We start from the raw sequence: 12175 nt of genomic DNA on the forward strand, positions 1-12175 counted from the left end.
GTGTAGCGAACAATCTGTCAACCGATTTTTCTCTCTTCCCTCTCTTCACTAGCTCTCTTATCTCTCTTCGCGCCAATGTTTACATGCAATGTATTGCTGAAGTCAGTTTAAATTGGCACGCGCTTTCAGCGAATCGAATAGCGCACTCCAAAATCGTTCTGTGCGCAGATTATATTGAAACGACGCAGATTACAAATTGAAGCATAGTTGCAGTAACGAAAACACGTGTGGGAGACAGAATTAGTTCAGCGAATCCGAAGGCAGATGGAGTTGGTGTTTGCTGGAGAATTTGCGGTCAGAATTTTCTGAAAAATATGTATGGCGTGGCACGTCAGTTTGTCAGTGATAATGTGCTTCAGGTGTTACTTCATAGAAATGTATCCTTCTTTTTTGTAAGATTTGAAGATTTTTTATATTTTTTGATGAACTTGAAATTCATAGAGATTAACCCTTCTTTTTTAAGATTTGAAGATTAAAACTTTTGAATATATCTAAAAGATAAGAAAATCTCTATTAGTTTCATTATTTATTCTCATAAAATATGTTAATATAATACTCATTTTTTTTTAAATATTAGAAGTCGAGCTACAGCTTTAAACATGTTTTTTTTTCAAGAAATAAATCATTATTGTGATTCAAGCACTCAACATTTCCTAATTATTCAAAGATTGTTTGGCATTGAAATTTTGATGAGAAAGTACACTTTTATAACACCGAATAAGTTACAAATAAGATGAAATTGGGCTGTTATTTAAAACAAGCTTTACTAGTTCAGCGTGAGCACCACTGCTTTCTTCCTCCTCCCTTGAATCCACGCGGCCAACAGATCCTAGTGCCCGGCTCAACTCAACTCAACTCCGGGAGGAGAGATGCATTCATAAGTGTATAGAAAACGACTATATAAATACAAATACATAAAACAAATGACTCCGATGAACTTGATGATCGAAAACGGAGAAATAAAATAGTCCAACCATGGATGCAGAAAAAAGGCAAAAAAAAAAACTCTGGAACGAAACCAAACTGGTTGAAACACACAAGAGGAAAACAAGAGGATGAAGAAATCAGCAGTCGCCGAGAGAGCTGGGAAAGAGTTGAAATTTAAATTAAGCGCACACTGCTTAGTTAGGGTTTGTTGGTTGAGGGGGGGGGATGCTGGTTCTTGCGGCTTGGAGGAGGCCACTTCTCAGGAGAACCCGCAGCTGGAGAAGTAGGGAAGAACAACCGCAAATATACACACCGCTAATTATTGTTTGGAATCGAAATCGTGGTGACATTCGACTGGCCTGAGACCCCGGGACTGTTTCTCGTGGAAAATTATTCAAGTCCGTCCAAGTCCGCACGTCGATCGGAGTAGGCTCTGCGGCTGCGTTCGATCTAGTGCTGTTAGTTATTCATCGTCGTCAACGGGAGAGTTGAGGTTGCTGCGATGACGCCGCGGCGCGCAAGTTCAAGTTCGTGGGCTGCCTGGTGCAGAATGTTGAAGCATTGGAGAATGTTAGCGCGGTCTTTTGTGCGATGTAGCTTGGGAGAGGTCAAATAGCTCTTTTTCTGACGACGACCGACGAACGACGACGGCGCGGTGAGATTTTAATTAAACCATTGCCGTTTGAAAATGTACGAAACCCGGGGTTTAATTGCTTTGTTATTCGAGAATAACACTGGCGAGTGAACGGTATTTTGATCTTTTGCGGGTTGAATTGGGCAGGCAAGGAATGTTAGAATAGAGAGGTAATGTCACAAAAGTATGGTGTAGTTAATCAAGGAAATGTTCATGTTTGAAAACATAGGAAATACTTATCAATCTGTTAGGATCTTCTATTTCAAAGGTGGGAATCTTTTTTTGTTTAAAATAATTTTGTTATGTTTGTTCTAAACAACCATTGCAATTTGAAAAAAAAACTTGAAAACATACGTGAGGCACGTCTCGGTTTAAGGCGTCTGTAGGCAAGTTTGGAGAGGGTACTCAAATATCTTTTAAAAAATTTTCTACTTGGGATTCAAAATTTCAATCTTTTGGTTGTGAGTCAAATGACTCACCAAGGCAAATATTATTGTCGTGAATATTTTGTATAAAAGTACATAAGGTAAATAGAATGTGCCATTTTCACGATTTGGTTTCACATGTATTTCACTAATGTTAATTGGCTGAAAATATGATTTGATTTTTGAAATTAATCACAACTGACTCTAACATAATAAAATTTTAATTTTTTAGTAAAATGCTTAGAAATTGGTGAATATTTATGCATTCAAAAATTTAATTTTCAAAAAGTGCATTCTTTGGAGTAAATTGTCTTCAAGTTCAAAAGTGGTTTTTAGTCTTTTCTTCATATTTTTTTATTTGTACGAAATTCGTTCATGTATTCAAAATGTCAAAAGAAGACATTTTGCATCATTAGTTTTTTTCCGTACAAGTCTCCATACAATTGTACGAGCTGGTCATTCAAAAAACGAATGTGAATACAGTCCAAACTCGTTTGTCTGAAGCCTCGTCGACACCGACCAACACAATTTCTGGGCAGGCTTTTTTCAAGGCCTTACTCTAATCGAGAAACCAAATAATCGGAAAATTTTGCTCAGCTTTTCGAAAATATTTGTTGCAAAAGTTTTTTTTTTCGGAATTGTCAAGAACTGATCATTGTAAATTTCACATAATGTTTACTTCAACATACCTACAACTTGAAAAAGGCACATATATTATTTTCCAAACTTATAGATTTTTTTTAAATTCATCACACCGGTGCTAAATTTTGCACGCAAACCTAAAGTAACATTTGAAATAAGTGGATAAGCACTTTGACAACTGGAACTATTTTACAAATTCCGAAGCAGCAGGTCAATTTTTCACAAAACTCGAAATGTAAAAGAATAGTTTTTCCAACTATCTTTCAACATTGCGGGTTTTGTTAAATAGTTTCTTGTTGTCTTTGCAAAATAGTTCCATAATTTGCAGAACAGTTTTAACTCTGGCTAAATGCTTATATGCTCTTTTCAAATGACTTTGACATATAAAAAATCAAAAATTAGAAAAATCGTAGTTTTGGAAATTTAACTTTTAGTGATTAATAAATTGAAATAGAAACGGTGATTATTCTTCCATGTAACTACATTTTTGTCTGAGAATTTCTAATCATATCCTATAACTTTGCTGAAGTCATCAAATTGATTTGAAAATCTCTACTTGTATGGAAAAGCAAATGAAAGAAAATTGTTTTTTTTTTACATAGGGAATGCATGCATGGACAAAGTTTCTTAAACATTAAAAAATATAAAAGGTGAAACTGGATTGACCTTTTACGACTTGTTATTCAATGTTCCAATTTTTTTTTATGAAAATCGATATTCTTGTTTGTAAAGTTTTTTTTTCTTCTAAATTGCAATTTTGTGTACGATCGAAGTCCAAAATTTTTATTCATTTTCAAGGTTCTTTTTGAATTGAGTCAAACCAAAATCCAACGCGTTTCAATTCTTTTTAAAATTAGAGCTAAAAAAGCATTTGATAAATTCCACGTTAAAATTCAACAAATTGAACCCATAACTCAAATATTATGACTCCAATGCTGCGATTAAAAGAAAATAAAAATTTGATCATCTTCCTCCAGTAGAACTCCTCCTGAGTCATCATAGCAACCTGGAGCTCCTCCGATCAACCAGTCAGTGACAAAAAAAAAAGATCGCGAGTGAAGAATTCGCAATAAAAACCAATCCATCGATGTGGGGAGGTTTCCAGTAACATAGTTAAAAATATTTGATTTCTTGGCCTTAAATTTTTATGTTCATCAAATGTTTTTTGGAAAATTTTCGCAAGCAATTTAAAAAGTCATATTAAAATTTAACCTTGTTTTAACCGTGCCTCACAACCCATCATGTGTTCAAAGTCCGGACCAGAACGCTAAAGTCCCGCCGGACTGCACAGGGGGAAGGAAGGTGCGCACAAGACAAGTGGCCCGCGGCTAGATTTTGATGGTCTTTATTGTAAATCAATATTCCTGATAAAAGGCCGCGAGAGTCGCAGCAGGCTGATGGTGCTGACGGAAAACCGATGCAGCGTCGTTTGGGGGTTTTTTACACTGTTTCGAGGTTCTGGATTTTTGAAGGGTTTTTTTCGTGCGCTCCGTGTTTGTCATGTTTGACACAAAGGGAAGAGATGAAATGGCGAAATAAATCGGAATCGAGACTAATCAAATTACGTCGAGGTTATGTGTGCTGTATTTTAGCTACCTGAATGTTACACTGGAAAAAATAGTAAATTTTATGAAAAACTTCCAAATTTGGATACAAAATCTGTATTAAATTTTAAATGCAATGTTATCGTCATTTTTATTTTTACTGAAAAAAAATCTAATTTCCAAATTTTGTTGTGCAAGTACACAAATCACATTGGCCGGGCCTACTATCATACGTTCACCGTAGATACAATTCCTTGCATGAATAAATTTAGCAAATCTTTGTTGATCAAATAAAAGTTTTCCGTGCTAAATACCACCGCCCTCAAGGATTTGGGACCAACATTCGCGCAAAATATGTGCAGCTCCAATCTGGAGAAGGATTCTGTGGCGTTTCATTAGGGAGGCCACGCCAATCGTGCCGCGTTGGGTCCTCGAATCTCGTTTCGATGATGTTCGGTGGTCTCCGAATCCTGAGGCAAAAACACGTGCGAAAAAGGAGTGAGCCAACTGTGCCAGGCAAGGGATGGGATAAGGAGGGTTTGTGACCCGTCGGTGCCGGGTTAAGTTCATGGATCAGTTGGTAAGGGGGACGTACATGAACAACGTGTTTACTTTAAAGTTAGGTGAATCCGTGGGCCTTTGAAATTTCAAAAAAAGTCTCCACGTGGTTTGTGAATAGCCACAAACGTAGTTTACGCCCGATCCCTGGTGTAGAACCGGGAGCCGGATTCTGCGTGGCCAAACCGTCATCGCGATTGCAGATATATCGGCCTTGCTGAGAGAAAGGTTTTGGGCTTAGGGCTAAAATTAATTCAGTTGTTTTTGCTGGCTTTCTTCGTGCAAATTTTGGGCACACACACACGGGAGAGGTCCTTTTCCTTATGATGATGATGGATGGTATGTTTTCGATAAGAATCACATTAAAACGCGATCAAGGGGGACCCTGTGGCAAGATCGGTTAATCTGGTAAATTGGTTTCATGTACAGTCGGCATGTTTTAACACCTTGCTTGCCAAGATAAAGAGGACAGAAGCAGATTTCGGCTGATTTAAACTCCGTAAGTCCCTCAAATATTTGTGCTAAAATCATGCTTTATTTCGTATTTCCTGTTTTGACAAAACCACAGAAATAAATCCGATGACTTTTCCCTGTATCCAAACGGCTACCTCCGAATCCAAAGAAACCCTAGACTCTGTCCCTGGAATTGAACGTTGTTCTATTAAGACTTGATTTTAGAACACAAGTGTGAATTTCTCGTCTTTCGTCTTATAAATAGCGCAACCATAAATAATACCACACTCCGCTGATGATGGCGGATCTGCCGGAGAAATAATACCCATGTCTCGGCCCGGCAAGCGGGGCAGGGGTTTCGGGATTGAAAGTCGCAGGGCCCGCTAATTCGTCCGCCGTCGCGTTCTGTGTTCTGTGTTTCCATGAATATCCGCTCAGCTTTTATTGATATAATTTTTATTGCTAGTGGCCAAATCATCGGAATGTCGGCGATGGACTGTGCGGGGCCGCCGCCCGCAGGTTGTTTCCCTCTTGTCATGCCGACATAGGTCGGACTTTGACTATCTCTCGAAGGCGAAGTGAGTGTAGGATTTACTACAACCACCGGTTTTTGTGTGCTTTTTCCGTACTATTGCTGGAACTGTGATTTGGGGTGCATTGGGTAAAGCACAAGATGTCTTACCTTTTATTTTTTTTTTAAATTCAATGATTTTGTTCTCAAAACCATAATATGATATTATTTCAATATACTGCAGATTAGAGAAATTTCCCAGGATGGTTGATGAAACCTAAACTAAAATATCAGCGATAATTTTATCTTTTAACAACATTGGTAATTTTACAACTTCAAATGTATTCTAACACTGAAATAAAAAAAGTACAAAATTCCACGAGTTTTTCTTCCTTTCCTTATTAAGTTATTCGAAAAACCTAATTAGGGGGAAAGGGAGTAATATGCACCCTGGGGCAAAAGGCGCCCCCTGGTTTTCTCGGTATTGGGAAGAATTTTCCGGGGAAAAAATCATAGAAATTGGAAGCTTACATTGTAAAACTATGCTGGAATAATTTGAGCATCGTAGAATAAAAAGAGCTTAAGTTATTTCCAAAACTTTAAAATGTTGTGTTGATCAAATTTTCATTGAACTTTCAATATGATTTTTGGACAATATGATAATCATTTATTTATATTGTAAGTGTTGATTTATATAGTTTTTGCCATAATCTTCATTATTCTGTAGATAGATGAGTCCAAAAACATTAAAAAAATGAATACAATAAAAAAATGTGTAAATTTGAAAGATGTAATTATGGATGGTTGAATATTGAGTACTTTTGTACCCGTTCCTCTCCGATTTCAATGAAACTTTGTAGACATGTTATCCTAGGCCTATATAGGCCATTTTTGTGTATATGGAACCTTATGGGAAATTGGACGAGCTTTCCGGTAAAAATAATTACGAGACTGTAAAACCAAGTCTGTCATATAGAAATTGCCAAAAACCACCAAAAACCCCATTTTTTCAACATTTTTATTTTTAAAACCGCTGTATCTTCCAAAAGATAGGACATAGGACAATAGTCTATATGGAGCCTTTATGTAAAATTGTCTGGGGAATCGATTCCCATTACCGGTTTTTTTTTGTATTTATTTAGAACCTTTTAATTACCGGTTTTCGAAAATTTCGACGTTTAGACCACTTTTCAAAAAAAAAAAACAGTTTAAGTAAATAATTTTTGTATTTTTTTAGGCGAGACATACCATCCTGCATTTTTTGTCAGTCTCTTTGTAATATCTTAGGCTATTTCCTCAAAAATTTTGAACGAGAAGACAATCGTGACATCACCATTAAATTTTAGTTTTAGACTTAAAAATCAAAAAATCTCATAGAAGTGGCGTGTATTTTTGTTTCAGTGTATTTTTTTTCAGAAAGCCCGTCCAATTTCCTACAAGTTTGTCTTTGACCACTTTTTGATACGACGCAACGGCTTCGAGATACAGTAATTTTTAAATTGCAAAATACAAAAATATTTAAATACTTTACGCCCTTCTCAAATGTTATTTTCGAGTACTATTGGCTCCATATACACAAAAATGGCTTATATATGCCTATGATAACATGTCTACAAAGTTTCATTGAAATCGGAGAGGGTCGGGTACAAAAGTACCACAAAAAATCCTGATTTAAGCTGGAATTGCTCTATTACCTCTTTAATGATGTAATTTTATCAAAAACATAAAAAAATGTATACAGTAAAAAATGTGTAAATTTGGAAGGTGTAATTATGGATGGTTTAATATTACCTCTTGAATGATGTAATTTCACCTCAATTTAGACTGAAAAAGCGACATTATACCAGAATATTGGTAAAATTATACATTTTTATAGGTAAAATTATACATATTTATAGGTAAAATTACTCATTTTTTCTGACATCTTTCCAGATGTAATATTACCAGGTTTTTTTTTACTGCGTATGTTTATTTGTATTATATTATTTTTGAAATTTTGAACTGTACTTATTTTAGTTAAAGATAACGTAAGATAAAGTTTCTTTTTCTTATAATGTAGGAACATCTTTAAGAATTTTATTACCATGAAGTTTGTAGTTTTGCACATAACATTCTAGTTAGATTAAAAAAACGAACAAAAGACTTTTCCCCAAATCACGCGAACAGACTGTAATTTGTGATGAAGATGACGACGGCGGCGGCGAGGAGGAGTCTGAACTGAACCGAACTGGACCGCGATATGATGGGAGGTTGGTTGGTTGACTGACCGGTCGTCGGCTCTTCTGGCTGTGGGCCGATGACGACGATGTCGATCATAGTCGCATCGTCCGTCGTCGTCTTCATCAGTCTTTACAATTTACCGAGATCCGAGAGAATGGGGTAAGGGGGTTGGGCAGGGAGGCGAAGGGATTTTACACTTCCTGTGTAAATGTTTCCCATAGCAATGATAGCTTTGCCAATCAATCGATGCCGAATCACAACCGTCGTCGGGCTCTGAACATGTGAGACGATTGGCTGGGCAATAAATGCTAATGGGTGAATCTTAGCTTAAGTAGTCGCTTTTAATGATTTTACTCATCTTTTACGTGGCAGTGAAATGAAAAATTGAAAATCACATTGTTTTTGATAATTTAATTAAATAAAAAACTTGTTTGCTAATTTTATACAAAACTTTCAAGTGTATTAAACTATTTTTTGCAATTCCGTCGTGAAACTACTTACTTTTCCTGTCATTCTTGAACGACGAAATAGCCTACTTTTCTGTACCAAAAATAACAGAATCGAATAGCAACACTTTTCAAAATAAATGCTGAAAAGTTCTACTTTTCAGCACTCAAATGGGTGCTGAAAAGTTAAACTTTTCAGCACTTGTTTCGAAAAGTAACACTTTTCAACATTTTTTTTTGATTTAAACGATTTATTGACAAAATACATGAAAATTTGACATAAAATTTCACTCAGTGTGTGTTTTTTGGAATTGCAAAAAATGTTGTATGGAACTCGTTGCAAAACTTGATTTTTTCAGCACTCTTCGTATTTATCCAACTCGGTGAACCTCGTTGGATAAATGTACGACTCGTGCTGAAAAAATCCTCTTGGCGGCCATTTTTGTTATAGAAAAACATTTAAATCTTGATTCATAATGTTTCAATCAAAAAATGGTTGTTTTGTGTTGTTTTTAGAAGCATTTTACATATAGTGATTATTTTTAATTTAAATTTACTATTTCTGGACCCTTAATTCAGAACCATCATTGACAGTCATTGCCCCAAAAGTGAAGGACACCATCTACCACCTTAATTAATGATGAATTGAATATAGGGTATTTGTGGTAAGTAATGACTTGAACCCAGTCTTTTTAATTTTATTGAATAAAAAAGAAAATATTTAAAGCGCTGGGCAAAAATCTAAATCTACTAAGTCTGAATTTCGAGACCAAAATTTGATTTTTTGTCGATTTCGGGAATCAACGACATACAATATAAAAAATCCCGGAATTCGGGAACTCCCGGTTTTGGAAAAATCGCGGGAATTTTGTTCCGGGAATGGACGCACTTAAATTGATTCAGAAGTTCCAAAGTTATCATTTTTTTGAAAATTGTGGATTTAACGAAATTTTTTCAAAACGCGATTATTTGGATAGGACCACCCTAATTGAAAACCAAAATATATGCTTAATCGTTTTGACCATGGAACTCCAATGAAAAATTTAAGCCAAATCAAGAGCCAAATCGGAGCAATTTTGATCTGGATCCTACTGGTTTGACGTGGAATTGATGATAAATAAATATATTTTTGATTTCATCTATAGCTACACTCAAAACTGGGCAGTGCCCGTCCGAGAGAATAATGGCATCGAGCTGAGAGAATAGTGGTACCATTTACAGACACAAAAACACAGCTCGAGATAGGCGAGAGGATTATTCCTTCGAGGTTAATTTCTAGAGTTTTTTTTAATAGTTCCTGTAGGCATAAGAAACACAATAGCTTATAGGACCTTTAAAAAAACTCTAGATTTGCAAAACAAAAGATCATCCGCTAAAAAAAATAACTAAAAGTGTCGACTACGGGAATCGAACCAGAGACCTTCGACAGTCCAACCCAATGACTGAACAGCCTCGGCCACTACAGTTTGATGAACAAGGAGGAGTGGTCGGAAGTCGATGCATGTCACTTGTTGAAGATTTTTTGTTTCAGTTTACGAACGATTCTCTCGGCTCTGAATTGTGGGTGTAGAAGATCTCTTAAATTTTTCATTAAAGATGGATAATCTATGTTTGAAACATTCACACAGTCTAAAACAAATTGAATTCATTGCATATTTTCAAGGCATTTCTCAACAATTCAGCATCATTTAATGGAACAATGCCCGGGAAAGGAATCAAATTTATCCCTCTACACAGCGCTCAAATATCATTCAAATTACCATCCTCGATTAACAGCAGTTCCATGATTATTCAACTGCCGCCGGTCCAGCTCAGTGGTGAAGTTTTCGCGTCCCGCGTGCTGAAAAGACTGAACAGCCCGCACCGGCCATCAAAAGCCAGAAGTCCGTAGAACCATGAAGCCTCAGCCTCAAACCCCGAAAAGTCTTTTGTTTTCCGACCGAGCCCCTTCCGTTTGCATCTCCCGAAGGGCCCCATGTTTGGATGAGCTTTTACTGCTTCTGCACATTTTTCTGTAAGATGTAATTTTGTGCCCCCTTGCCCCCCCCCCCCCTCCCTACCAACCAAACTCTTTTTTTATGCCAAATCGTTCAAAGATGGGTTTTTATGCACCGCCGGCCGGCCGACCTCAGAAAACGGCAGCAGCAGCAAATGCAGCAGCCCCGGGTGCGGTTTGGTTTGCAGTTTGGCTCTGGCCATGGCATCATCATCATCATCGTCGTCGTCGTCGTCGCGGTCGAGAACGAAGGAAGCAGAAGCGCACAAGTTAGGGCCCGGGGTGAGGCCCCCTCGAGGAGTCCGATCGCGGTCAGGTTCGCGGCTATAAAAGAAGGAAGGAACCACACGGAAATCATTTCGGGAGGAGATTGCCTTGGCCGTTTTTTTGTTCTTTCTTGCTTTTCTGTCTGGGCTTAAACCCGCCAGCTTGATGCACAATTCTGCATTGCACTTTTGTTAAGTGAGAGACGGTACCGCGGTGAGGTGGTTGCTACTGGCTTAAGTTGTGTTCTTCTTGGTGATGAATACAGTATTGTGAATTATTTGATGATTGTTTTATGGAAAAATAAATAAAATAAATAATAGTTGATTCGAATTAGTTGCTTAAAAAACGAAACTTTAGAAGTAGGCTTAGTGATTTTTCACGCTAAAAAATGCAATTTTCACGAGGACCCCTATCCGAAAACACAAAATTTCACGGAAATGTCTCGGAGCGTGAAAGAAGCTTAAATATGATGACTTTTGTATATTTAATTCTATATTTAGCATAAAATCTAAGTGTTTTTTCAAGCTGAAAATGTCCAGTTTTAACGAGGACCATCAAATCAAATCAGCAAGTTTCGTGGAAATATCTCGGGATTAAGAAAAAACTAAAATATTCCAAAAAAACAATGAAATTAATGATTAAATAATATTGGAAAGCCGTGTTTTAATCTTCAACATTTTGAATTAAATGGTTATCAAATTGTTACTGCACTGAATTTACTTTGCACATTAAACATTATCATCATTATTCAAAAAGATTTCACAAAAAGGGGAAAAACACTTTACCAACTTTACATTCAATTTCACTCATATTATAAATGATTTTTAGAGAACCCTATCGTGCTAAAATTGACAATAAATACAGGAAAAAACATTTGTACCCAGTTAATTGCACATCTACTTTTACTAAACGTTTCAAAGTATTTTGAATAAATATTGTTTTCATCCCTGACAATAAAATAAAAACAACTAAACATAGAATTGAAAGCTATTTTTAATTTAAAGCAAAAAACATCCATAAATGATTTATATTTTCTACACATAGATGATAATGTGAAAAAATTAGAGCGTCCAATTTCCCGGGGTTACAAAATTCCCGGGAAACGGGAAATTTGCAACAAATTTCCCGGGAAATCCCGGAAATTCCCGGGAAATTTGACATTTAACGAAAATTATTCTATTCCTGTTTCTGATTAATCTTTTGCAACGAAATTGTATAGAACAGCAACTTTAATGGTCAAATGAGTGTTAGGATCAATTAATGGCTTGACTGCTTGTAAAAAATCATGCATCTAAATATATAAACTGCATTCTTTGGGTAAATTTCATATGATACGAAGTTGTTTTTGATAGTTTTTCATGGTTTTATGATATGATTTTAGTTATATGGTATTCAGCCTAATAAATTAATTAGATTAAAATAATTTTGAGTATTTAAAAGTGGTTGTAATTCAACAATATTTTTTAATATATAACCCTCTTACGCCCTTGGTAGCTCACGTGCTTCATAAATTTATTACTTTAATCTGTAATTTCTCGAATACTTAGAAACA

This window comes from Culex quinquefasciatus, chromosome 2, assembly GCF_015732765.1.
Source record: "Culex quinquefasciatus strain JHB chromosome 2, VPISU_Cqui_1.0_pri_paternal, whole genome shotgun sequence".
Classification (NCBI taxonomy): domain Eukaryota; kingdom Metazoa; phylum Arthropoda; class Insecta; order Diptera; family Culicidae; genus Culex; species Culex quinquefasciatus.